Source organism: Rhipicephalus microplus, chromosome X (genome assembly GCF_043290135.1).
Source record: "Rhipicephalus microplus isolate Deutch F79 chromosome X, USDA_Rmic, whole genome shotgun sequence".
Classification (NCBI taxonomy): Eukaryota; Metazoa; Arthropoda; class Arachnida; order Ixodida; family Ixodidae; genus Rhipicephalus; species Rhipicephalus microplus.
The window spans coordinates 465,424,723-465,451,244 of NC_134710.1; the positions used below are offsets into that span (position 1 = coordinate 465,424,723).

General features: G+C 43.8%; 18 non-coding genes across 18 annotated transcripts; all 18 read right to left on the minus strand.

Annotated features, from left to right (window-relative positions):
• Positions 1 to 208: 208 nt before the first annotated feature.
• TRNAF-GAA (transfer RNA phenylalanine (anticodon GAA)) lies at positions 209 to 281 on the minus strand. The gene has a single exon. It is a non-coding gene; the product is annotated as a tRNA-Phe (tRNA).
• Positions 282 to 2,149: 1,868 nt separating this feature from the next.
• Positions 2,150 to 2,222, minus strand: TRNAS-GGA (transfer RNA serine (anticodon GGA)). Its single transcript has one exon. It is a non-coding gene; the product is annotated as a tRNA-Ser (tRNA).
• An 894-nt stretch (positions 2,223 to 3,116) lies between these two features.
• TRNAF-GAA (transfer RNA phenylalanine (anticodon GAA)) lies at positions 3,117 to 3,189 on the minus strand. Its single transcript has one exon. It is a non-coding gene; the product is annotated as a tRNA-Phe (tRNA).
• Positions 3,190 to 3,439: 250 nt separating this feature from the next.
• TRNAF-GAA (transfer RNA phenylalanine (anticodon GAA)) lies at positions 3,440 to 3,512 on the minus strand. Its single transcript has one exon. It is a non-coding gene; the product is annotated as a tRNA-Phe (tRNA).
• Positions 3,513 to 3,762: 250 nt separating this feature from the next.
• Positions 3,763 to 3,835, minus strand: TRNAF-GAA (transfer RNA phenylalanine (anticodon GAA)). Its single transcript has one exon. It is a non-coding gene; the product is annotated as a tRNA-Phe (tRNA).
• A 2,506-nt stretch (positions 3,836 to 6,341) lies between these two features.
• TRNAF-GAA (transfer RNA phenylalanine (anticodon GAA)) lies at positions 6,342 to 6,414 on the minus strand. Its single transcript has one exon. It is a non-coding gene; the product is annotated as a tRNA-Phe (tRNA).
• A 2,507-nt stretch (positions 6,415 to 8,921) lies between these two features.
• Positions 8,922 to 8,994, minus strand: TRNAF-GAA (transfer RNA phenylalanine (anticodon GAA)). Its single transcript has one exon. It is a non-coding gene; the product is annotated as a tRNA-Phe (tRNA).
• An 893-nt stretch (positions 8,995 to 9,887) lies between these two features.
• TRNAF-GAA (transfer RNA phenylalanine (anticodon GAA)) lies at positions 9,888 to 9,960 on the minus strand. The gene has a single exon. It is a non-coding gene; the product is annotated as a tRNA-Phe (tRNA).
• A 250-nt stretch (positions 9,961 to 10,210) lies between these two features.
• On the minus strand, positions 10,211 to 10,283 carry TRNAF-GAA (transfer RNA phenylalanine (anticodon GAA)). Its single transcript has one exon. It is a non-coding gene; the product is annotated as a tRNA-Phe (tRNA).
• Positions 10,284 to 12,142: 1,859 nt separating this feature from the next.
• TRNAF-GAA (transfer RNA phenylalanine (anticodon GAA)) lies at positions 12,143 to 12,215 on the minus strand. The gene has a single exon. It is a non-coding gene; the product is annotated as a tRNA-Phe (tRNA).
• Positions 12,216 to 14,398: 2,183 nt separating this feature from the next.
• TRNAF-GAA (transfer RNA phenylalanine (anticodon GAA)) lies at positions 14,399 to 14,471 on the minus strand. The gene has a single exon. It is a non-coding gene; the product is annotated as a tRNA-Phe (tRNA).
• A 250-nt stretch (positions 14,472 to 14,721) lies between these two features.
• On the minus strand, positions 14,722 to 14,794 carry TRNAF-GAA (transfer RNA phenylalanine (anticodon GAA)). Its single transcript has one exon. It is a non-coding gene; the product is annotated as a tRNA-Phe (tRNA).
• Positions 14,795 to 16,651: 1,857 nt separating this feature from the next.
• On the minus strand, positions 16,652 to 16,724 carry TRNAF-AAA (transfer RNA phenylalanine (anticodon AAA)). Its single transcript has one exon. It is a non-coding gene; the product is annotated as a tRNA-Phe (tRNA).
• A 573-nt stretch (positions 16,725 to 17,297) lies between these two features.
• TRNAF-GAA (transfer RNA phenylalanine (anticodon GAA)) lies at positions 17,298 to 17,370 on the minus strand. The gene has a single exon. It is a non-coding gene; the product is annotated as a tRNA-Phe (tRNA).
• Positions 17,371 to 17,620: 250 nt separating this feature from the next.
• Positions 17,621 to 17,693, minus strand: TRNAF-GAA (transfer RNA phenylalanine (anticodon GAA)). The gene has a single exon. It is a non-coding gene; the product is annotated as a tRNA-Phe (tRNA).
• A 2,503-nt stretch (positions 17,694 to 20,196) lies between these two features.
• On the minus strand, positions 20,197 to 20,269 carry TRNAF-GAA (transfer RNA phenylalanine (anticodon GAA)). The gene has a single exon. It is a non-coding gene; the product is annotated as a tRNA-Phe (tRNA).
• A 5,082-nt stretch (positions 20,270 to 25,351) lies between these two features.
• On the minus strand, positions 25,352 to 25,424 carry TRNAF-GAA (transfer RNA phenylalanine (anticodon GAA)). The gene has a single exon. It is a non-coding gene; the product is annotated as a tRNA-Phe (tRNA).
• A 572-nt stretch (positions 25,425 to 25,996) lies between these two features.
• TRNAF-GAA (transfer RNA phenylalanine (anticodon GAA)) lies at positions 25,997 to 26,069 on the minus strand. Its single transcript has one exon. It is a non-coding gene; the product is annotated as a tRNA-Phe (tRNA).
• Between the last annotated feature and the right edge of the window lie 453 nt (positions 26,070 to 26,522).

Below are 26,522 nucleotides of genomic sequence, written 5' to 3' on the forward strand. Positions count from 1 at the left end.
GCTTCGGTAAAAATGCTTTATTAGAGCTGTTGCACATTACTACATGTCTTTCACGCTGTTCCGGATTTTTGCAACGCCTACTGTCGCGATGCAATCTGAATCAGCATTTCTTTATCAAGCATGTGTGTTCACCTGCGTAACCGTTTCACTCGTTAGAAGTATTGCAAAATACTTGTATACCGAGAGATTTAAAAAAAAGTGCTCTGGACGCCGAAACCCGGGATCGAGCCAAGGACCTTTAGATTTTCAGTCTAACGCTCTCCGAACTGAGCTATTTTGGCATACGGGTGAAGAGTGAAGGCGGCATTTAACAGTTCTTGCGTTTCGGTAAAACTGCTTTATTAGGGCTGTTGCACATTACTACATGTCTTTCACGCGGTTCCGGTTCTTTTGGAACGCCTACTGCCCCCATGCAATCTGAATCAGCATTTCTTTATCAATCATGTGTGTTCACCTGCGTAACTGTTTAACTCGTTAGAATTCTTGCAAAATACTTGTATACCGACAGAGTTAGCAAATCGTGCTTTGGACGACAAAACCCGGGATCGAGCCAAGGTTCTTTATATGTTCAGATTAACGCTCTCCTAACTGAGCTATTTCAGCAGACGGGAGAAGTGTGACAGCGGGATCTAGCAGTTCTTGCGCTTCGGTAAAACTGCTTTATTAGAGCTGTTGCACATTACTACATGTCTTTCACGAAGTTCCGGTTCTTTTGCAACGCCTACTGTCGCGATGCAATCTGAATCAAAATTTCTTTATCAAGCAGGTGTGTTCAGCTGCGTAACCGTTTCACTCGTTAGAATTCTTGCAAAATACTTGTATACCGACAGATTTAACAAAAAAGTGCTTTGGACGCTGAAACCCGGGATCGAGCCAAGGACCTTTAACCTTTAGATGTTCAGTTTAACGCTCGCCCAACTGAGCTATTTCAGCAGACGGGAGAAGAGTGACAGCGGGATCTAGCAGTTCTTGCGCTTCGGTAAAACTGCTTTATTAGATCTGTTGCACATTACTACATGTCTTTCACGCTGTTGCGGTTCTTTCGCAACGCCTACTGTCGCGATGCAATCTGAATCAGCATTCCTTTATCAAGCAGGTGTATTCACCTGCGTAACCGTTTCACTCGTTAGAATTCTTGCAAAATACTTGTATACCGACAGATTTAACAAAAAAGTGCTTTGGACGCTGAAACCCGGGATCGAGCCAAGGACTTTATATGTTCAGATTAACGCTCTCCCAACTGAGCTATTTCATCAGACGGGAGAAGAGTGACAGCGGGATCTAACAGTTCTTGCGCTTCGGTAAAATCTGCTTTATTAGAGCTGTTGCACATTACTACATGTCTTTCACGCTGTTCCGGTTCTTTTGCAACGCCTACTGTCGCGATGCAATCTGAATCAGCATTTCTTTATCAAGCAGGTGTGTTCACCTGCCTAACCGTTTCACTCGTTAGAATTATTGCCAAATACTTGTATACCGAGAGATATAAAAAAGTGCTTTGGACGCTGAAACCCGGGATTGAGCCAAGGACCTTTAGATGTTCAGTTTAACGCTCTCCCAACTGCGCTATTTCGGCAGACGGGAGAAGAGTGACAGCAGGATTTAAGAGTTCTTGCGTTCCGGTAAAACCGCTTTATTAGAGCTGTCGCACATTATTACGTGTATTTCACGCTGTTCCGGTTCTTTTGCAATGCCTACTCCCGCGATGCAATCTGAATCAGCATTTCTTTCACAAGCATGTGTGTTCACCTGCGTAACCGTTTCACTCCTCAGAATTGATGCAAAATACTTGTATACCGACAGATTTACCAAAAAATTGCTTTGGACGCAGAAACCCGGGATCGAGCCAAGGACCTTTAGATGTTCAGTTTAACGCTCTCCCAACTGCCCTATTTCGGCAGACGGGAGAAGAGTGACAGCGGGATTTAAGAGTTCTTGCGTTTCGGTAAAACCGCTTTATTAGAGCTGTTGCACATTATTACGTGTATTTCACGCTGTTCTGGTTCTTTTGCAATGCCTACTCCCGCGATGCAATCTGAATCAGCATTTCTTTATCAAGCATGTGTGTTCACCTGCGTAACCGTTTCACTCGTTAGAAGTATTGCAAAATACTTGTATACCGTGAGATTTAACAAAAAATTGCTCTGGACGCCGAAACCGGGGATCGAACCAAGGACCTTTAGATTTCCAGTCTAACGCTCTCCCAACTGCGCTATTTCGGCAGACGGGAGAAGAGTGACAGCAGGATTTAAGAGTTCTTGCGTTTTGGTAAAACCGCTTTATTAGAGCTGTTGCACATTATTACGTGTATTTCACGCTGTTCTGGTTCTTTTGCAATGCCTACTCCCGCGATGCAATCTCAGTCAGCATTTCTTTATCAAGCATGTGTGTTCACCTGCGTAACCGTTTCACTCGTTAGAAGTATTGAAAAATACTTGTGTATCAAAAGATTTAACAAAAAAAATGCTCTGGACGCCGAAACCCGGGATCGAGCCAAGGACCTTCCGATTTTCAGTCTAACTCTCTCTGAATTGAGCCATTTCGGTATACGGGAGAAGAGTGAAAGCGGCATTTAACAGTTCTTGCGTTTCGGTAAAACTGCTTTATTAGGGCTGTTGCACATTACTACATGTCTTTCACGCTGTTCTGGTTCTTTTGCAATGCCTACTTCCGCGATGCAATCTGAATCAGCATTTCTTTATCAAGCACGTGTGTTCACCTGCGTAACCGTTTCACTCGTTAGAATTATTGCAAAGTACTTGTATACCGACAGATTTAACAAATCGTGCTTTGGACGACGAAACCCGGGATCGAGCCAAGGACCTTTATGTGTTCAGATTAACGCTCTCCCAACTGAGCTATTTCAGCAGACGGGAGAAGAGTGACAGTGGGATCTAGCAGTTCTTGCGCTTCGGTAAAAATGCTTTATTAGAGATGTTGCACATTACTACATGTCTTTCACGCTGTTCCGGATTTTTGCAACGCCTACTGTCGCGATGCAATCTGAATCAGCATTTCTTTATCAAGCAGGTGTGTTCACCTGCGTAACCGTTTCACTCGTTAGAATTATTGCGAAATACTTGTATACCGAGAGATTTAAAAAAAATTGTTTTGGACGCTGAAACCCGGGATCGAGCCAAGGACCTTTAGATGTTCAGTTTAACGCTCTCCCAACTGAGCTATTTCGGCAGACGGGAGAAGAGTGACAGCGGGATTTAACAGTTCTTGCGTTTCGGTAAAATCGCTTTATTAGAGCTGTCACACATTACTACATGTCTTTCACGATGTTCCGGTTCTTTTGCAACGCCTACTGCCGCGATGCAATCTGAATCAGCATTTCTTTATCAAGCATGTGTGTTCACCTGCGTAACCGTATCACTCGTTAGAATTCTTGCAAAATACTTGTATACTGACAGATTTAACAAAAAAGTGCTTTGGACGCTGAAACCCGGGATCGAGCCAAGGACCTTTAGATGTTCAGTTTAACGCTCTCCCAACTGAGCTATTTCGGCAGATGGGAGAAGAGTGATAGCGGGATTTAACAGTTCTTGCGTTTGGGTAAAATCGCTTTATTTGAGCTGTTGCACATTATTACATGTCTTTCACGCTGTTCCGGTTCTTTTGCAACGCCTACTGCCGCGATGCAATCTGAATCAGCATTTCTTTATCAAGCAGGTGTGTTCACCTGCGTAACCGTATCACTCGTTAGAATTCTTGCAAAATACTTGTATACTGACAGATTTAACAAAAAAGTGCTTTGGACGCTGAAACCCGGGATTGAGCCAAGGACCTTTAGATGTTCAGTTTAACGCTCTCCCAACTGAGCTATTTCGGCATTCGGGAGAAGAGTGACAGCGGGATTTAACAGTTATTGCGTTTGGGTAAAATCGCTTTATTAGAGCTGTTGCACATTATTACATGTCTTTCACGCTGTTCCGGTTCTTTTGCAACGCCTACTGCCGCGATGCAATCTGAATCAGCATTTCTTTATCAATCATGTGTGTTCACCTGCGTAACTGTTTAACTCGTTAGAATTCTTGCAAAATACTTGTATACCGACAGAGTTAACAAATCGTGCTTTGGACGACAAAACCCGGGATCGAGCCAAGGTTCTTTTTATGTTCAGATTAACGCTCTCCTAACTGAGCTATTTCAGCAGACGGGAGAAGTGTGACAGCGGGATCTAGCAGTTGTTGCGCTTCGGTAAAACTGCTTTATTAGAGCTGTTGCACATTACTACATGTCTTTCACGCTGTTCCGGTTCTTTTGCAACGCCTACTGCCGCGATGCAATCTGAATCAACATTTCTTTATCAAGCAGGTGTGTTCAGCTGCGTAACCGTTTCACTCGTTAGAATTCTTGCAAAATACTTGTATACCGACAGATTTAACAAAAAAGTGCTTTGGACGCTGAAACCCGGGATCGAGCCAAGGACCTCTAGATGTTCAGTTTAACGCTCTCCCAACTGAGCGATTTCAGCAGACGGGAGAAGAGTGACAGCGGGATCTAGCAGTTCTTGCGCTTCGGTAAAAACTGCTTTATTAGAGCTGTTGCATATTAATACATGTCTTTCACGCTGTTCCGGTTTTTTTTGCAACGCCAACTGTCGCGATTCAATCTGATTCAGCATTTCTATATCAAGCATGTGTGTTCACCTGTGTAACTGTTTAACTCGTTAGAATTCTTGCAAAATACTTGTATACCGACAAATTTAACAAATCGTGCTTTGGACGACGAAACCCGAGATCGAGCCAAGAACCTTTATATGTTCAGATTAACGCTCTCCCAACTGAGCTATTTCAGCAGACTGGAGAAGATTGACAGCGGGATCTAGCAGTTCTTGCGCTTCGGTAAAACTGCTTTATTAGAGCTGTTGCACATTACTACATGTCTTTCACGCTGTTCCGGTTCTTTTGCAACGCCTACTGTCGCGATGCAATCCGAATCAGCATTTCTTTATCAAGCAGGTGTGTTCACCTGCGTAACCGTTTCACTCGTTAGAATTCTTGCAAAATACTTGTATACCGACAGATTTAACAAAAAAGTGCTTTGGACGTTGAAACCCGGGATCGAGCCAAGGACCTTTAGATGTTCAGTTTAACGCTCTCCTACTGAGCTATTTCAGCAGACGGGAGAAGAGTGACAGCGGGATCTCGCAGTTCTTGCGCTTCGGTAAAACTGCTTTATTAGAGCTGTTGCACATTACTACATGTCTTTCACGTTGTTCCGGTTTTTTTGCAATGCCTACTCCCGCGATGCAATCTGAATCAGCATTTCTTTATCAAGCATGTGTGTTCACCTGCGTAACCGTTTCACTCGTTAGAAGTATTGCAAAATACTTGTATACCGAGAGATTTAACAAAAAATTGCTCTGGACGCCGAAGCCCGGGATCGGGCCAAGGACCTTTAGATCTTCAGTCTAACGCTCTCCCAACTGCGCTATTTCGGCAGACGGGAGAAGAGTGAAAGGGGCATTTAACAGTTCTTGCGTTTCGGTAAAACTGCTTTATTAGGGCTGTTGCACATTACTACATGTCTTTCACGCTGTTCCGGTTTTTTTGCAACGCCTACTGCCGCGATTCAATCTGATTCAGCATTTTTTATCAAGCATGTGTGTTCACCTGCGTAACTGTTTAACTCGTTAGAATTCTTGCAAAATACTTGTATACCGACAGATTTAACAAATCGTGCTTTGGACGACTAAACCCGGGATCGAGCCAAGGACCTTTATATGTTCAGATTAACGCTCTCCAAACTGAGCTATTTCAGCAGACGGGAGAAGAGTGACAGCGGGATCCAGCAGTACTTGCGCCTCGGTAAAACTGCTTTATTAAAGCTGTTGCATATTAATACGTGTCTTTCACGCTGTTCCGGTTTTTTTGCAACGCCTACTGCCGGAATTCAATCTGATTCAGCATTTCTTTATCAAGCATGTATGTTCACCTGCGTAACTGTTTCACTCGTTAGAATTCTTGCAAAATACTTGTATACCGACAGATTCAACAAATCGTGCTTTGGACGACGAAACCCGGGATCGAGCCAAGGACCTTATATGTTCAGATTAACGCTCTCCCAACTGAGCTATTTCAGCAGACGGGAGAAGAGTGACAGCGGGATCTAGCAGTTCTTGCGCTTTGGTAAAACTGCTTTATTAGAGCTCTTGCACATTACTACATGTCTTTCACGCTGTTCTGGTTCTTTTGCAATGCCTACTCCCGCGATGCAATCTGAATCAGCATTTCTTTATCAAGCATGTGTGTTCACCTGCGTAACCGTTTCACTCGTTAGAAGTATTGCAAAATACTTGTATACCGAGAGATTTAACAAAAAATTGCTCTGGACGCCGAAACCGGGGATCGAGCCAAGGACCTTTAGATTTTCAGTCTAACGCTCTCCCAACTGCGCTATTTCGGCAGACGGGAGAAGAGTGACAGCGGAATTTAGAGTTCTTGCGTTTCGGTAAAACCGCTTTATTAGAGCTGTTGAACATTATTACGTGTATTTCATGCTGTTCTGGTTCTTTTGCAATGCCTACTCCCGTGATGCAACCTGAGTCAGCATTTCTTTATCAAGCATGTGTGTTCACCTGCGTAACCGTTTCACTCGTTAGAAGTATTGAAAAATACTTGTGTATCAAAAGATTTAACAAAAAAATGCTCTGGACGCCGAAACCCGGGATCGAGCCAAGGACCTTCAGATTTTCAGTCTAACTCTCTCTGAACTGAGCTATTTCGGCATACGGGAGAAGAGTGAAAGCGGCATTTAACAGTTCTTGCGTTTCGGTAAAATTGCTTTATTAGGGCTGTTGCACATTACTACATGTCTTTCACGCTGTTCTGGTTCTTTTTCAATGCCTACTTCCGCGATGCAATCTGAATCAGCATTCCTTTATCAAGCATGTGTGTTCACCTGCGTAACCGTTTCACTCGTTAGAATTATTGCAAAATACTTGTATACCGACAGATTTAACAAATCGTGCTTTGGACGACGAAACCCGGGATCGAGCCAAGGACCTTTATATGTTCAGATTAATGCTCTCCCAACTGAGCTATTTCAGGAGACGGGCCAAGAGTGACAGCGGGATCTAGCAGTTCTTGCGCTTCGGTAAAACTGCTTTACTAGAGCTGTTGCAGATTACTACATGTCTTTCACGCTGTTCCGGTTCTTTTGCAACGCCTACTGTCGCGATCCAATCTGAATCAGCATTTCTTTATCAAGCAGGTGTGTTCACCTGCGTAACCGTTTCACTCGTTAGAATTATTGCGAAATACTTGTATACCGAGAGATTTAACAAAAAAGTGCTTTGGACGCTGAAACCCGGGATCGAGCCAAGGACCTTTAGATGTTCAGTTTAACGCTCTCCCAACTGCGCTGTTTCGGCAGACGGGAGAAGAGTGACAGCAGGATTTAAGAGTTCTTGCGTTCCGGTAAAACCGCTTTATTAAAGCTGTCGCACATTAATACGTGTATTTCACGCTGTTCCGGTTCTTTTGCAATGCCTACTCCCGCGATGCAATCTGAGTCAGCATTTCTTTATCAAACATGTGTGTTCACCTGCGTAACCGTTTCACTCGTTAGAAGTATTGAAAAATACTTGTATATCGAAAGATTTAACAAAAAAATGCTCTGGACGCCGAAACCCGGGATCGAGCCAAGGACCTTCAGATTTTCAGTCTAACTCTCTCTGAACTGAGCTATTTCGGCATACGGGAGAAGAGTGAAAGCGGCATTTAACAGTTCTTGCGTTTCGGTAAAACTGCTTTATTAGGGCTGTTGCACATTACTACATGTCTTTCACGCTGTTCCGGTTTTTTTGCAACGCCTACTGCCGCGATTCAATCTGATTCAGCATTTTTTATCAAGCATGTGTGTTCACCTGCGTGACTGTTTAACTCGTCAGAATTCTTGCAAAATACTTGTATACCGACAGATTTAACAAATCGTGCTTTGGACGACTAAACCCGGGATCGAGCCAAGGACCTTTATATGTTCAGATTAACGCTCTCCCAACAGAGCTATTTCAGCAGACGGGAGAAGAGTGACAGCGGGATCTAGCAGTTCTTGCGCTTCGGTAAAACTGCTTTATTAGAGCTGTTGCACATTACTACATGTCTTTCACGCTGTTCCGGTTCTTTTGCAACGCCTACTGTCGCGATGCAATCTGAATCAGCATATCTTTATCAAGCAGGTGTGTTCACCTGCGTAACCGTTTCACTCGTTAGAATTCTTGCAAAATACTTGTATACCGACAGATTTAACAAAAAAGTGCTTTAGACGCAAAAACCCGGGATCGAGCCAAGGACCTTTAGATGTTCAGTTAAACGCTCTCCCAACTGAGCTATTTTAGCAGACGGGAGAAGAGTGACAGCGGGATCTAGCAGTTCTTGCGTTCCGGTAAAACCGCTTTATTAGAGCTGTCGCACATTATTACGTGTATTTCACGCTTTTCCGGTTCTTTTGCAATGCCTACTCCCGCGATGCAATCTGAATCAGCATTTCTTTTTCAAGCATGTGTGTTCACCTGCGTAACCGTTTCACTCCTCAGAATTGATGCAAAATACTTGTATACCGACAGATTTACCAAAAAATTTCTTTGGAAGCAGAAACCCGGGATAGAGCCAAGGACCTTTAGATGTTCAGTTTAACGCTCTCCCAACTGCGCTATTTCGGCAGACGGGAGAAGAGTGACAGCGGGATTTAAGAGTTCTTGCGTTTCGGTAAAACCGCTTTATTAGAACTGTTGCACATTAATACGTGTATTTCACGCTGTTCTGGTTCTTTTGCAATGCCTACTCCCGCGATCCAATCTGAATCAGCATTTCTTTATCAAGCATGTGTGTTCACCTGCGTAACCATTTCACTCGTTAGAAGTATTGCAAAATACTTGTATACCGAGAGATTTAACAAAAAATTGCTCTTGACGCCGGAACCGGGGATCGAGCCAAGGACCTTTAGATTTTCAGTCTAACGCTCTCCCAACTGCGCTATTTCGGCAGACGGGAGAAGAGTGACAGCGGAATTTAAGAGTTCTTGCGTTTCGGTAAAACCGCTTTATTAGAGCTGTTGCACATTATTACGTGTATTTCACGCTTTTCTGGTTCTTTTGCAATGCCTACTCCCGCGATGCAACCTGAGTCAGCATTTCTTTATCAAGCATGTGTGTTCACCTGCGTAACCGTTTCACTCGTTAGAAGTATTGAAAAATACTTGTATACCGATAGATTTAACAAAAAATTGGTTTGGACGCTGAAACCCGGGATCGAGCCAAGGACCTTTATATGTTCGGTTTAACGCTCTCCCACCTGAGCTATTTCAGCAGACGGGAGAAGAGTGACAGCGGGATCTAGCAGTTCTTGCGCTTCGGTAAAACTGCTTTATTAGAGCTGTTGCATCTTAATACGTGTCTTTCACGCTGTTCCGGTTTTTTTGCAACGCCTACTGCCGCGATTCAATCTGATTCAGCATTTCTTTATCAAGCATGTGTGTTCACCTGCGTAACTGTTTAACTCGTTAGAATTCTTGCAAAATACTTGTATACCGACTGATTTAACAAATCGTGCTTTGGACGACGATACCCGGGATCGAGCCAAGGACCTTATATGTTCAGATTAACGCTCTCCCAACTGAGCTATTTCAGCAGACGGGAGAAGAGTGAAGCGGGATCTAGCAGTTTTTGCGCTTCGGTAAAACTGCTTTATTAGAGCTGTCGCACATTATTACGTGTATTTCACGCTGTTCCGGTTCTTTTGCAATGCCTACTCCCGCGATGCAATCTGAATCAGCATTTCTTTTTCAAGCATGTGTGTTCACCTGCGTAACCGTTTCACTCCTCAGAATTGATGCAAAATACTTGTATACCGACAGATTTACCAAAAAATTTCTTTGGACGCAGAAACCCGGGATCGAGCCAAGGACCTTTAGATTTTCAGTCTAACGCTCTCCCAACTGCGCTATTTCGGCAGACGGGAGAAGAGTGACAGCGGGATCTAGCAGTTCTTGCGCTTCGGTAAAACTGCTTTATTAGATCTTTTGCACATTACTACATGTCTTTCACGCTGTTCCGGGTCTTTTGCAACGCCTACTGTCGCGATGCAATCTGAATCAGCATTCCTTTATCAAGCATGTGTGTTCACCTGCGTAACCGTTTCACTCGTTAGAAGTATTGCAAAATACTTGTATACCGAGAGATTTAACAAAAAATTGCTTTGGACGCTGAAACCCGGGATCGAGCCAAGGACCTTTAGATGTTCAGTTTAACGCTCTCCCAACTGAGCTATATCAGCAGACGGGAGAAGAGTGACAGCGGGATCTAGCAGTTCTTGCGCTTCGGTAAAACTGCTTTATTAGAGCTGTTGCATCTTAATACGTGTCTTTCACGCTGTTTCGGTTTTTTTGCAACGCCTACTGCCGCGATTCAATCTGATTCAGCATTTCTTTATCAAGCATGTGTGTTCACCTGCGTAACTGTTTAACTCGTTAGAATTCTTGCAAAATACTTGTATACCGACAGATTTAACAAATCGTGCTTTGGACGATGATACCCGGGATCGAGCCAAGGACCTTATATATTCAGATTAACGCTCTCCCAACTGAGCTATTTCAGCAGACGGGAGAAGAGTGACAGCGGGATTTAAGAGTTCTTGCGTTTTGGTAAAATCGCTTTATTAGAGCTGTTGCACATTATTACGTGTATTTCACGCTGTTCTGGTTCTTTTGCAATGCCTACTCCCGCGATGCAATCTGAATCAGCATTTCTTATCAAGCATGTGTGTTCACCTGCGTAACCGTTTCACTCGTTAGAAGTATTGCAAAATACTTGTATACCGAGAGATTTAACAAAAAATTGCTCTGGACGTTGAAACCGGGGATCGAGCCAAGCACCTTTAGATTTTCAGTCTAACGCTCTCCCAACTGCGCTATTTCGGCAGACGGGAGAAGAGTGACAGCGGAATTTAGAGTTCTTGCGTTTCGGTAAAACCACTTTATTAGAGCTGTTGCACATTATTACGTGTATTTCACGCTTTTTTGGTTCTTTTGCAATGCCTACTCCCGCGATGCAACCTGAGTCAGCATTTCTTTATCAAGCATGTGTGTTCACCTGCGTAACCGTTTCACTCGTTAGAAGTATTGAAAAATACATGTGTATCAAAAGATTTAACAAAAAAATGCTCTGGACGCCGAAACCCGGGATCGAGCCAAGGACCTTCAGATTTTCAGTCTAACTCTCTCTGAACTGAGCTATTTCGGCATACGGGAGAAGAGTGAAAGCGGCATTTAACAGTTCTTGCGTTTCGGTAAAATTGCTTTATTAGGGCTGTTGCACATTACTACATGTCTTTCACGCTGTTCTGGTTCTTTTTCAATGCCTACTTCCGCGATGCAATCTGAATCAGCATTCCTTTATCAAGCATGTGTGTTCACCTGCGTAACCATTTCACTCGTTAGAATTATTGCAAAATACTTGTATACCGACAGATTTAACAAATCGTGCTTTGGACGACGAAACCCGGGATCGAGCCAAGGACCTTTAGATGTTGAGTTTAACGCTCTCCCAACTGAGCTATTTCGGCAGACGGGAGAAGAGTGACAGCGGGATTTAACAGTTTTTGCGTTTGGGTAAAATCGCTTTATTAGAGCTGTTGCATCTTAATACGTGTCTTTCACGCTGTTTCGGTTTTTTTGCAACGCCTACTGCCGCGATTCAATCTGATTCAGCATTTCTTTATCAAGCATGTGTGTTCACCTGCGTAACTGTTTAACTCGTTAGAATTCTTGCAAAATACTTGTATACCGACAGATTTAACAAATCGTGCTTTGGACGATGATACCCGGGATCGAGCCAAGGACCTTTATATGTTCAGATTAACGCTCTCCCAACTGAGCTATTTCAGCAGACGGGAGAAGAGTGAAAGCGGGATCTAGCAGTTCTTGCGCATCGGTAAAACTGCTTTATTAGAGCTGTTGCACATTACTACATGTCTTTCACGCTGTTCCGGTTTTTTTGCAATGCCTACTCCCGCGATGCAATCTGAATCAGCATTTCTTTATCAAGCATGTGTGTTCACCTGCGTAACCGTTTCACTCGTTAGAAGTATTGCAAAATACTTGTATACCGAGAGATTTAACAAAAAATTGCTTTGGACGCTGAAACCCGGGATCGAGCCAAGGACCTTTAGATGTTCAGTTTAACGCTCTCCCAACTGAGCTATATCAGCAGACGGGAGAAGAGTGACAGCGGGATCTAGCAGTTCTTGCGCTTCGGTAAAACTGCTTTATTAGAGCTGTTGCATCTTAATACGTGTCTTTCACGCTGTTTCGGTTTTTTTGCAACGCCTACTGCCGCGATTCAATCTGATTCAGCATTTCTTTATCAAGCATGTGTGTTCACCTGCGTAACTGTTTAACTCGTTAGAATTCTTGCAAAATACTTGTATACCGACAGATTTAACAAATCGTGCTTTGGACGATGATACCCGGGATCGAGCCAAGGACCTTATATGTTCAGATTAACGCTCTCCCAACTGAGCTATTTCAGCAGACGGGAGAAGAGTGACAGCGGGATTTAAGAGTTCTTGCGTTTTGGTAAAACCGCTTTTTTAGAGCTGTTGCACATTATTACGTGTATTTCACGCTGTTCTGGTTCTTTTGCAATGCCTACTCCCGCGATGCAATCTGAATCAGCATTTCTTATCAAGCATGTGTGTTCACCTGCGTAACCGTTTCACTCGTTAGAAGTATTGCAAAATACTTGTATACCGAGAGATTTAACAAAAAATTGCTCTGGACGTTGAAACCGGGGATCGAGCCAAGCACCTTTAGATTTTCAGTCTAACGCTCTCCCAACTGCGCTATTTCGGCAGACGGGAGAAGAGTGACAGCGGAATTTAAGAGTTCTTGCGTTTCGGTAAAACCGCTTTATTAGAGCTGTTGCACACTATTACGTGTATTTCACGCTTTTCTGGTTCTTTTGCAATGCCTACTCCCGCGATGCAACCTGAGTCAGCATTTCTTTATCAAGCATGTGTGTTCACCTGCGTAACCGTTTCACTCGTTAGAAGTATTGAAAAATACATGTGTATCAAAAGATTTAACAAAAAAATGCTCTGGACGCCGAAACCCGGGATCGAGCCAAGGACCTTCAGATTTTCAGTCTAACTCTCTCTGAACTGAGCTATTTTGGCATACGGGAGAAGAGTGAAAGCGGCATTTAAGAGTTCTTGCGTTTCGGTAAAATTGCTTTATTAGGGCTGTTGCACATTACTACATGTCTTTCACGCTGTTCTGGTTCTTTTTCAATGCCTACTTCCGCGATGCAATCTGAATCAGCATTCCTTTATCAAGCATGTGTGTTCACCTGCGTAACCATTTCACTCGTTAGAATTATTGCAAAATACTTGTATACCGACAGATTTAACAAATCGTGCTTTGGACGACGAAACCCGGGATCGAGCCAAGGACCTTTATATGTTCAGATTAACGCTCTCCCAACTGAGCTATTTCAGGAGACGGGCCAAGAGTGACAGCGGGATCTAGCAGTTCTTGCGCATCGGTAAAACTGCTTTATTAGAGCTGTTGCAGATTACTACATGTCTTTCACGCTGTTCCGATTCTTTTGCAACGCCTACTGTCGCGATGCAATCTGAATCAGCATTTCTTTATCAAGCAGGTGTGTTCACCTGCGTAACCGTTTCACTCGTTAGAATTATTGCGAAATAGTTGTATACCGAGAGATTTAAAAAAAAGTGCTTTGGACGCTGAAACCCGGGATCGAGCCAAGAACCTTTAGATGTTCAGTTTAACGCTCTCCCAACTGCGCTATTTCGGCAGACGGGAGAAGAGTGACAGCGGGATCTAGCAGTTCTTGCGCTTCGCTAAAACTGCTTTATTAGATCTGTTGCACATTACTACATGTCTTTCACGCTGTTCCGGGTCTTTTGCAACACCTACTGTCGCGATGCAATCTGAATCAGCATTCCTTTATCAAGCAGGTGTGTTCACCTGCGTAATCGTTTCACTCGTTAGAATTCTTGCCAAATACTTGTATACCGACAGATGTAACAAAAAAGTGCTTTGGACGCTGAAACCCGGGATCGAGCCAAGGACCTTTATATGTTCAGATTAACGTTCTCCCAACTGAGCTATTTCAGCAGACGGGAGAAGAGTGACAGCGGGATCTAGCAGTTCTTGCGCATCGGTAAAACTGCTTTATTAGAGCTGTTGCACATTACTACATGTCTTTCACGCTGTTCCGGTTTTTTTGCAATGCCTACTCCCGCGATGCAATCTGAATCAGCATTTCTTTATCAAGCATGTGTGTTCGCCTGCGTAACCGTTTCACTCGTTAGAAGTATTGCAAAATACTTGTATACCGAGAGATTTAACAAAAAATTGCTTTGGACGCTGAAACCCGGGATCGAGCCAAGGACCTTTAGATGTTCAGTTTAACGCTCTCCCAACTGAGCTATATCAGCAGACGGGAGAAGAGTGACAGCGGGATCTAGCAGTTCTTGCGCTTCGGTAAAACTGCTTTATTAGAGCTGTTGCACATTACTACATGTCTTTCACGCTGTTCCGGTTCTTTTGCAATGCCTACTCCCGCGATGCAATGTGAATCAGCATTTCTTTATCAAGCATGTGTGTTCACCTGCGTAACCGTTTCACTCGTTAAAAGTATTGCAAAATACTTGTATACCGAGAGATTTAACAAAAAATTGCTTTGGACGCTGAAACCCGGGATCGAGCCAAGGACCTTTAGATGTTCAGTTTAACGCTCTCCCAACTGAGCTATTTCAGCAGACGGGAGAAGAGTGACAGCGGGATCTAGCAGTTCTTGCGCTTCGGTAAAACTGCTTTATTAGAGCTGTTGCACATTACTACATGTCTTTCACGCTGTTCCGGTTCTTTTGCAACGCCTACTGTCGCGATGCCATCTGAATCAGCATTCCTTTATCAAGCAGGTGTATTCATCTGCGTAACCGTTTCACTCGTTAGAATTCTTGCAAAATACTTGTATACCGACAGATTTAACAAAAAAGTGCTTTGGACGCTGAAACCCGGGATCGAGCCAAGGACCTTTATAAGTTCAGATTAACGCTCTCCCAACTGAGCTATTTCAGCAGACGGAAGAAGAGTGACAGCGGGATCTAGCAGTTCTTGCGCTTCGGTAAAACTTCTTTATTAGAGCTGTTGCACATTACTACATATCTTTCACGCTGTTCCGGATTTTTGCAACGCCTACTGTCGCGATGCAATCTGAATCAGCATTTCTTTATCAAGCAGGTGTGTTCACCTGCGTAACCGTTTCACTCGTTAGAATTATTGCGAAATACTTGTATACCGAGAGATTTAAAAAAAGTGCTTTGGACGCTGAAACCCGGGATCGAGCCAAGGACCTTTAGATGTTCTGTTTAACGCTCTCCCAACTGAGCTATATCAGCAGACGGGAGAAGAGTGACAGCGGGATCTAGCAGTTCTTGCGCTTCGGTAAAACTGCTTTATTAGAGCTGTTGCATCTTAATACGTGTCTTTCACGCTGTTTCGGTTTTTTTGCAACGCCTACTGCCGCGATTCAATCTGATTCAGCATTTCTTTATCAAGCATGTGTGTTCACCTGCGTAACTGTTTAACTCGTTAGAATTCTTGCAAAATACTTGTATACCGACAGATTTAACAAATCGTGCTTTGGACGACGATACCCTGGATCGAGCCAAGGACCTTATATGTTCAGATTAACGCTGTCCCAACTGAGCTATTTCAGCAGACGGGAGAAGAGTGACAGCGGGATTTAAGAGTTCTTGCGTTTCGGTAAAACCGCTTTATTAGAGCTGTTGCACATTATTACGTGTATTTCACGCTGTTCTGGTTCTTTTGCAATGCCTACTCCCGCGATGCAATCTGAATCAGCATTTCTTTATCAAGCATGTGTGTTCACCTGCGTAACCGTTTCACTCGTTAGAATTATTGCGAAATAGTTGTATACCGAGAGATTTAAAAAAAAGTGCTTTGGACGCTGAAACCCGGGATCGAGCCAAGAACCTTTAGATGTTCAGTTTAACGCTCTCCTACTGAGCTATTTCAGCAGAGGGGAGAAGAGTGACAGCGGGATCTAGCAGTTTTTGCGCTTCGGTAAAACCGCTTTGTTAGAGCTGTTGCACATTACTACATGTCTTTCACGCTGTTCCGGTTCTTTTGCAACGCCTACTGTTGCGATGCAATCTGAATCAGCATTTCTTTTTCAAGCACGTGTGTTCACCTGCGTAACCGTTTCACTCGTTAGAATTATTGCGAAATACTTGAATACCGAAAGATTTAACAAATCGTGCTTTGGACGATGATACCCGGGATCGAGCCAAGGACCTTTAGATGTTCAGTTTAACGCTCTCCCAACTGCGCTATTTCGGCAGACGGGAGAAGAGTGACAGCGGGATTTAAGAGTTCTTGCGTTTCGGTAAAACCGCTTTATTAGAGCTTTTGCACATTATTACGTGTATTTCACGCTGTTCTGGTTTTTTTGCAATGCCTACTCGCGCGGTGCAACCTGAATCAGCATTTCTTTATCAAGCATGTGTGTTCACCTGCGTAACCGTTTCACTCGTTAGAAGTATTGCAAAATACTTGTATACCGAGAGATTTAACAAAAAATTGCTCTGGACGCCGAAACCGGGGATCGAGCCAAGGACCCTTAGATTTTTAGTCTAACGCTCTCCCAACTGCGCTATTTCGGCAGACGGGAGAAGAGTGACAGCGGGATCTAGCAGTTCTTGCGCTTCGCTAAAACTGCTTTATTAGATCTGTTGCACATTACTACATGTCTTTCACGCTGTTCCGGGTCTTTTGCAACACCTACTGTCGCGATGCAATCTGAATCAGCATTCCTTTATCAAGCAGGTGTGTTCACCTGCGTAATCGTTTCACTCGTTAGAATTCTTGCCAAATACTTGTATACCGACAGATGTAACAAAAAAGTGCTTTGGACGCTGAAACCCGGGATCGAGCCAAGGACCTTTATATGTTCAGATTAACGTTCTCCCAACTGAGCTATTTCAGCAGACGGGAGAAGAGTGACAGCGGGATCTAGCAGTTCTTGCGCATCGGTAAAACTGCTTTATTAGAGCTGTTGCACATTACTACATGTCTTTCACGCTGTTCCGGTTTTTTTGCAATGCCTACTCCCGCGATGCAATCTGAATCAGCATTTCTTTATCAAGCATGTGTGTTCGCCTGCGTAACCGTTTCACTCGTTAGAAGTATTGCAAAATACTTGTATACCGAGAGATTTAACAAAAAATTGCTTTGGACGCTGAAACCCGGGATCGAGCCAAGGACCTTTAGATGTTCAGTTTAACGCTCTCCCAACTGAGCTATATCAGCAGACGGGAGAAGAGTGACAGCGGGATCTAGCAGTTCTTGCGCTTCGGTAAAACTGCTTTATTAGAGCTGTTGCACATTACTACATGTCTTTCACGCTGTTCCGATTCTTTTGCAATGCCTACTCCCGCGATGCAATGTGAATCAGCATTTCTTTATCAAGCATGTGTGTTCACCTGCGTAACCGTTTCACTCGTTAAAAGTATTGCAAAATACTTGTATACCGAGAGATTTAACAAAAAATTGCTTTGGACGCTGAAACCCGGGATCGAGCCAAGGACCTTTAGATGTTCAGTTTAACGCTCTCCCAACTGAGCTATTTCAGCAGACGGGAGAAGAGTGACAGCGGGATCTAGCAGTTCTTGCGCTTCGGTAAAACTGCTTTATTAGAGCTGTTGCACATTACTACATGTCTTTCACGCTGTTCCGGTTCTTTTGCAACGCCTACTGTCGCGATGCCATCTGAATCAGCATTCCTATATCAAGCAGGTGTATTCATCTGCGTAACCGTTTCACTCGTTAGAATTCTTGCAAAATACTTGTATACCGACAGATTTAACAAAAAAGTGCTTTGGACGCTGAAACCCGGGATCGAGCCAAGGACCTTTATAAGTTCAGATTAACGCTCTCCCAACTGAGCTATTTCAGCAGACGGAAGAAGAGTGACAGCGGGATCTAGCAGTTCTTGCGCTTCGGTAAAACTTCTTTATTAGAGCTGTTGCACATTACTACATATCTTTCACGCTGTTCCGGATTTTTGCAACGCCTACTGTCGCGATGCAATCTGAATCAGCATTTCTTTATCAAGCAGGTGTGTTCACCTGCGTAACCGTTTCACTCGTTAGAATTATTGCGAAATACTTGTATACCGAGAGATTTAAAAAAAGTGCTTTGGACGCTGAAACCCGGGATCGAGCCAAGGACCTTTAGATGTTCTGTTTAACGCTCTCCCAACTGAGCTATATCAGCAGACGGGAGAAGAGTGACAGCGGGATCTAGCAGTTCTTGCGCTTCGGTAAAACTGCTTTATTAGAGCTGTTGCATCTTAATACGTGTCTTTCACGCTGTTTCGGTTTTTTTGCAACGCCTACTGCCGCGATTCAATCTGATTCAGCATTTCTTTATCAAGCATGTGTGTTCACCTGCGTAACTGTTTAACTCGTTAGAATTCTTGCAAAATACTTGTATACCAACAGATTTAACAAATCGTGCTTTGGACGACGATACCCTGGATCGAGCCAAGGACCTTATATGTTCAGATTAACGCTCTCCCAACTGAGCTATTTCAGCAGACGGGAGAAGAGTGACAGCGGGATTTAAGAGTTCTTGCGTTTCGGTAAAACCGCTTTATTAGAGCTGTTGCACATTATTACGTGTATTTCACGCTGTTCTGGTTCTTTTGCAATGCCTACTCCCGCGATGCAATCTGAATCAGCATTTCTTTATCAAGCATGTGTGTTCACCTGCGTAACCGTTTCACTCGTTAGAAGTATTGCAAAATACTTGTATACCGAGAGATTTAACAAAAAATTGCTCTGGACGCCGAAACGGGGATCGAGCCAAGGACCTTTAGATTTTCAGTCTAACTCTGTCTGAACTGAGCTATTTCGGCATACGGGAGAAGAGTGAAAGCGGCATTTAACAGTTCTTGCGTTTCGGTAAAATTGCTTTATTAGGGCTGTTGCACATTACTACATGTCTTTCACGCTGTTCTGGTTCTTTTTCAATGCCTACTTCCGCGATGCAATCTGAATCAGCATTCCTTTATCAAGCATGTGTGTTCACCTGCGTAACCATTTCACTCGTTAGAATTATTGCAAAATACTTGTATACCGACAGATTTTACAAATCGTGCTTTGGACGACGAAACCCGGGATCGAGCCAAGGACCTTTATATGTTCAGATTAACGCTCTCCCAACTGAGCTATTTCAGGAGACGGGCCAAGAGTGACAGCGGGATCTAGCAGTTCTTGCGCTTCGGTAAAACTGCTTTATTAGAGCTGTTGCAGATTACTACATGTCTTTCACGCTGTTCCGGTTCTTTTGCAACGACTACTGTCGCGATGCAATCTGAATCAGCATTTCTTTATCAAGCAGGTGTGTTCACCTGCGTAACCGTTTCACTCGTTAGAATTATTGCGAAATACTTGTATACCGAGAGATTTAAAAATAAAAGTGCTTTGGACGCTGAAACCCGGGATCGAGCCAAGGACCTTTAGATGTTCAGTTTAACGCTCTCCCAACTGCGCTGTTTCGGCAGACGGGAGAAGAGTGACAGCAGGATTTAAGAGTTCTTGCGTTCCGGTAAAACCGCTTTATTAGAGCTGTCGCACATTAATACGTGTATTTCACGCTGTTCCGGTTCTTTTGCAATGCCTACTCCCGCGATGCAATCTGAATCAGCATTTCTTTATCAAGCATGTGTGTTCACCTGCGTAACCGTTTCACTCCTCAGAATATGCAAAATACTTGTATACCGACAGATTTACCAAAAAATTGCTTTGGACGCCGAAACCCGGGATCGAGCCAAGGATCTTTAGATGTTCAGTTTAACGCTCTCCCAACTGCGCTATTTCGGCAGACGGGAGAAGAGAGACAGCGGGATTTAAGAGTTCTTGCGTTGCGGTAAAACCGCTTTATTAGAGCTGTTGCACATTATTACGTGTATTTCACGCTGTTCTGGTTCTTTTGCAATGCCTACTCGCGCGGTGCAACCTGAATCAGCATTTCTTTATCAAGCATGTGTGTTCACCTGCGTAACCGTTTCACTCGTTAGAAGTATTGCAAAATACTTGTATACCGAGAGATTTAACAAAAAATTGCTCTGGACGCCGAAACCGGGGATCGAGCCAAGGACCTTTAGATTTTCAGTCTAACGCTCTCCCAACTGCGCTATTTCGGCAGACGGGAGAAGAGTGACAGCGGGATCTAGCAGTTCTTGCGCTTCGGTAAAACTGCTTTATTAGACCTGTTGTACATTACTACATGTCTTTCACGCTGTTCCGGTTTCTTTGCAATGCCTACTCCCGCGATGCAATCTGAATCAGCATTTCTTTATCAAGCATGTGTGTTCACCTGCGTAACCGTTTCACTCGTTAGAAGTATTGCAAAATACTTGTATACCGAGAGATTTAACAAAAAATTGCTTTGGACGCTGAAACCCGAGATCGAGCCAAGGACCTTTAGATGTTCAGTTCAACGCTCTCCCAACCGCGCTGTTTCGGCAGACGGGAGAAGAGTGACAGCAGGATTTAAGAGTTCTTGCGTTCCGGTGAAACCGCTTTATTAGAGCTGTCGCACATTAATACGTGTATTTCACGCTGTTCCGGTTCTTTTGCAATGCCTACTCCCGCGATGCAATCTGAATCAGCATTTCTTTATCAAGCATGTGTGTTCACCTGCGTAACCGTTTACTCCTCAGAATTGATGCAAAATACTTGTATACCGACAGATTTACCAAAAAATTGCTTTGGACGCAGAAACCCGGGATCGAGCCAAGGACCTTTAGATGTTCAGTTTAACGCTCTCCGAACTGCGCTATTTCGGCAGACGGGAGAAGAGTGACAGCGGGATTTTAGAGTTCTTGCGTTTCGGTAAAACCGCTTTATTAGAGCTGTTGCACATTATTACGTGTATTTCACGCTGTTCTGGTTCTTTTGCAATGCCTACTCCCGCGATGCAATCTGAATCAGCATTTCTTTATCAAGCATGTGTGTTCACCTGCGTAACCGTTTCACTCGTTAGAAGTATTGCAAAATACTTGTATACCGAGAGATTTAACAAAAAATTGCTCTGGACGCCGAAACCGGGGATCGAGCCAAGGACCTTTAGATTTTCAGTCTAACGCTCTCCCAAATGCGCTATTTCGGCAGACGGGAGAAGAGTGACAGCGGAATTTAAGAGTTCTTGCGTTTCGGTAAAACCGCTTTATTAGAGCTGTTGCACATTATTACGTGTATTTCACGCTGTTCTGGTTCTTTTGCAATGCCTATTCCCGCGATGCAATCTGAGTCAGCATTTCTTTATCAAGCATGTGTGTTCACCTGCGTAACCGTTTCGCTCGTTAGAAGTATTGAAAAATACTTCTGTATCAAAAGATTTAACAAAAAATGCTCTGGACGCCGAAACCCGCGATCGAGCCAAGGACCTTCAGATTTTCAGTCTAACTCTCTCTGAACTGAGCTATTTCGGCATACGGGAGAAGAGTGAAAGCGACATTTAACAGTTCTTGCGTTTCGGTAAAATTGCTTTATTAGGGCTGTTGCACATTACTACATGCCTTTCACGCTGTTCTGGTTCTTTTGCAATGCCTACTTCCACGATGCAACCTGAATCAGCATTTCTTTATCAAGCATGTGTGTTCACCTGTGTAACCGTTTCACTCGTTAGAATTATTGCAAAATACTTGTATACCGACAGATTTAACAAATCGTGCTTTGGACGACGAAACCAGGGATCGAGCCAAGGACCTTTATATGTTCAGATTAACGCTCTCCCAACTGAGCTATTTCAGGAGACGGGACAAGAGTGACAGCGGGATCTAGCTGTTCTTGCGCTTCGGTAAAACTGCTTTATTAGAGCTGTTGCAGATTACTACATGTCTTTCACGCTGTTCCGGTTCTTTTCCAACGCCTACTGTCGCGATGCAATCTGAATCAGCATTTCTTTATCAAGCATGTGTGTTCACCTGCGTAACCGTTTCACTCGTTAGAATTATTGCGAAATACTTGTATACCGAGAGATTTAAAAAAAAGTGCTTTGGACGCTGAAACCCGGGATCGAGCCAAGGACCTTTAGATGTTCAGTTTAACGATCTCCTACTGAGCTATTTCAGCAGATGGGAGAAGAATGACAGCGGGATCTAGCAGTTCTTGCGCTTCAGTAAAACTGCTTTATTAGATCTGTTGCACGTTACTACATGTCTTTCACGCTGTTCCGGTTCTTTTGCAACGCCTACTGTCGCGATGCAATCTGAATCAGCATTCCTTTATCAAGCAGGTGTGTTCACCTGCGTAATCGTTTCACTCGTTAGAATTCTTGCCAAACACTTGTATACCGACAGATGTAACAAAAAAGTGCTTTGGACGCTGAAACCCGGGATCGAGCCAAGGACCTTTATATGTTCAGATTAACACTCTCCCAACTGAGCTATTTCAGCAGACGGGAGAAGAGTGACAGCGGGATCTAGCAGTTCTTGCGCGTCGGTAAAACTACTTTATTAGATCTGTTGCACATTACTACATGTCTTTCACGCTGTTCCGGTTTTTTTGCAATGCCTACTCCCGCGATGCAATCTGAATCAGCATTTCTTTATCAAGCATGTGTGTTCACCTACGTAACCGTTTCACTCGTTAAAAGTATTGCAAAATACTTGTATACCGAGAGATTTAACAAAAAATTGCTTTGGACGCTGATACCCGGGATCGAGCCAAGGACCTTTAGATGTTCAGTTTAACGCTCTCCCAACTGAGCTATTTCAGCAGACGGGAGAAGAGTGACAGCGGGATCTAGCAATTCTTGCGCTTCGGTAAAACTGCTTTATTAGAGCTGTTGCACATTTCTACATGTCTTTCACGCTGTTCCGGTTCTTTTGCAACGCCTACTGTCGCGATGCAATCTGAATCAGCATTCCTTTATCAAGCAGGTGTATTCACCTGCGTAACCGTTTCACTCGTTAGAATTCTTGCAAAATACTTGTATACCGACAGATTTAACAAAAAAGTGCTTTGGACGCTGAAACCCGGGATCGAGCCAAGGACCTTTATAAGTTCAGATTAACGCTCTCCCAACTGAGCTATTTCAGCAGACGGAAGAAGAGTGACAGCGGGATCTAGCAGTTCTTGCGCTTCGGTAAAACTTCTTTATTAGAGCTGTTGCACATTACTACATGTCTTTCACGCTGTTCCGGATTTTTGCAACGCCTACTGTCGCGATGCAATCTGAATCAGCATTTCTTTATCAAGCATGTGTGTTCACCTGTGTAACCGTTTCACTCGTTAGAATTATTGCAAAATACTTGTATACCGACAGATTTAACAAATCGTGCTTTGGACGACGAAACCAGGGATCGAGCCAAGGACCTTTATATGTTCAGATTAACGCTCTCCCAACTGAGCTATTTCAGGAGACGGGACAAGAGTGACAGCGGGATCTAGCTGTTCTTGCGCTTCGGTAAAACTGCTTTATTAGAGCTGTTGCAGATTACTACATGTCTTTCACGCTGTTCCGGTTCTTTTGCAACGCCTACTGTCGCGATGCAATCTGAATCAGCATTTCTTTATCAAGCATGTGTGTTCACCTGCGTAACCGTTTCACTCGTTAGAATTATTGCGAAATACTTGTATACCGAGAGATTTAAAAAAAAGTGCTTTGGACGCTGAAACCCGGGATCGAGCCAAGGACCTTTAGATGTTCAGTTTAACGATCTCCTACTGAGCTATTTCAGCAGATGGGAGAAGAATGACAGCGGGATCTAGCAGTTCTTGCGCTTCAGTAAAACTGCTTTATTAGATCTGTTGCACGTTACTACATGTCTTTCACGCTGTTCCGGTTCTTTTGCAACGCCTACTGTCGCGATGCAATCTGAATCAGCATTCCTTTATCAAGCAGGTGTGTTCACCTGCGTAATCGTTTCACTCGTTAGAATTCTTGCCAAACACTTGTATACCGACAGATGTAACAAAAAAGTGCTTTGGACGCTGAAACCCGGGATCGAGCCAAGGACCTTTATATGTTCAGATTAACACTCTCCCAACTGAGCTATTTCAGCAGACGGGAGAAGAGTGACAGCGGGATCTAGCAGTTCTTGCGCGTCGGTAAAACTACTTTATTAGATCTGTTGCACATTACTACCTGTCTTTCACGCTGTTCCGGTTTTTTTAAAATGCCTACTCCCGCGATGCAATCTGAATCAGCATTTCTTTATCAAGCATGTGTGTTCACCTACGTAACCGTTTCACTCGTTAAAAGTATTGCAAAATACTTGTATACCGAGAGATTTAACAAAAAATTGCTTTGGACGCTGATGCCCGGGATCGAGCCAAGGACCTTTAGATGTTCAGTTTAACGCTCTCCCAACTGAGCTATTTCAGCAGACGGGAGAAGAGTGACAGCGGGATCTAGCAATTCTTGCGCTTCGGTAAAACTGCTTTATTAGAGCTGTTGCACATTTCTACATGTCTTTCACGCTGTTCCGGTTCTTTTGCAACGCCTACTGTCGCGATGCAATCTGAATCAGCATTCCTTTATCAAGCAGGTGTATTCACCTGCGTAACCGTTTCACTCGTTAGAATTCTTGCAAAATACTTGTATACCGACAGATTTAACAAAAAAGTGCTTTGGACGCTGAAACCCGGGATCGAGCCAAGGACCTTTATAAGTTCAGATTAACGCTCTCCCAACTGAGCTATTTCAGCAGACGGAAGAAGAGTGACAGCGGGATCTAGCAGTTCTTGCGCTTCGGTAAAACTTCTTTATTAGAGCTGTTGCACATTACTACATGTCTTTCACGCTGTTCCGGATTTTTGCAACGCCTACTGTCGCGATGCAATCTGAATCAGCATTTCTTTATCAAGCAGGTGTGTTCACCTGCGTAACCGTTTCACTCGTTAGAATTATTGCGAAATACTTGTATACCGAGAGATTTAAAAAAAGTGCTTTGGACGCTGAAACCCGGCATCGAGCCAAGGACCTTTAGATGTTCAGTTTAACGCTCTCCTACTGAGCTCTTTCAGCAGAGGGGAGAAGAGTGACAGCGGGATCTAGCAGTTCTTGCGCTTCGGTAAAACTGCTTTATTAGATCTGTTGCACATTACTACATGTCTTTCACGCTGTTCTGGGTCTTTTGCAACGCCTACTGTCGCGATGCAATCTGAATCAGCATTCCTTTATCAAGCAGGTGTGTTCACCTGCGTAATCGTTTCACTCGCTAGAATTCTTGCCAAATACTTGTATACCGACAGATTTAACAAAAAAGTGCTTTGGACGCTGAAACCCGGGATCGAGCCAAGGACCTTTAGATGTTCAGTTTAACACTCTCCCAACTGAGCTATTTCAGCAGACGGGAGAAGAGTGACAGCGGGATCTAGCAGTTCTTGCGCGTCGGTAAAACTACTTTATTAGATCTGTTGCACATTACTACATGTCTTTCACGCTGTTCCGGTTTTTTTGCAATGCCTACTCCCGCGATGCAATCTGAATCAGCATTTCTTTATCAAGCATGTGTGTTCACCTGCGTAACCGTTTCACTCGTTAAAAGTATTGCAAAATACTTGTATACCGAGAGATTTAACAAAATATTGCTTTGGACGCTGAAACCCGGGATCGAGCCAAGGACCTTTAGATGTTCAGTTAAACGCTCTCCTACTGAGCTCTTTCAGCAGAGGGGAGAAGAGTGACAGCGGGATCTAGCAGTTCTTGCGCTTCGGTAAAACTGCTTTATTAGATCTGTTGCACATTACTACATGTCTTTCACGCTGTTCCGGGTCTTTTGCAACGCCTACTGTCGCGATGCAATCTGAATCAGCATTCCTTTATCAAGCAGGTGTGTTCACCTGCGTAATCGTTTCACTCGCTAGAATTCTTGCCAAATACTTGTATACCGACAGATGTAACAAAAAAGTGCTTTGGACGCTGAAACCCGGGATCGACCCAAGGACCTTTAGATGTTCAGTTTAACGCTCTCCCAACTGAGCTATTTCAGCAGACGGGAGAAGAGTGACAGCGGGATATAGCAGTTCTTGCGCTTCGGTAAAACTGCTTTATTAGAGCTGTTGCACATTACTACATGTCTTTCACGCTGTTCCGGATTTTTGCAACGCCTACTGTCGCGATGCAATCTGAATCAGCATTTCTTTATCAAGCAGGTGTGTTCACCTGCGTAACCGTTTCACTCGTTAGAATTATTGCGAAATACTTGTATACCGAGATATTTAAAAAAAGTGCTTTGGACGCTGAAACCCGGGATCGAGCCAAGGACCTTTAGATGTTCAGTTTAACGCTCTCCTACTGAGCTATTTCAGCAGAGGGGAGAAGAGTGACAGCGGGATCTAGCAGTTCTTGCGCTTCGGTAAAACTGCTTTATTAGAGCTGTTGCACATTACTACATGTCTTTCACGCTGTTCCGGTTTTTTTGCAATGCCTACTCCGGCGATGCA